This window comes from Bison bison, unplaced genomic scaffold, assembly GCF_000754665.1.
Source record: "Bison bison bison isolate TAMUID 2011002044 unplaced genomic scaffold, Bison_UMD1.0 scf7180017864366, whole genome shotgun sequence".
In the NCBI taxonomy this organism is placed as follows: Eukaryota; Metazoa; Chordata; class Mammalia; order Artiodactyla; family Bovidae; genus Bison; species Bison bison.
The window spans coordinates 4,105,229-4,105,519 of NW_011494938.1; positions in this window are offsets into that span (position 1 = coordinate 4,105,229).

Below are 291 nucleotides of genomic sequence, written 5' to 3' on the forward strand. Positions count from 1 at the left end.
AATAATATTTCCTGTAACAAACATGACAAGCTGTTATATTTATAAATCTTTCTTCTTTTTACTACTTATTATTCATAAGGAGAGGTTCTTGTACCTCAGACAATAGATTAGGCATAGCTTGATCTTAAATAAATTTTTCTTACATAGTCCTTTCTTTTAGAGTATTCTGAATTAATCAGAATTTGTCATCTAAGATTTACTTCCTTATGAGATATGTTGTACCAATTTCAGCATTTTAAGTCAAACAATAAACATAATTGTAACTTTCCATTTTTTAAATTATCAATTTAA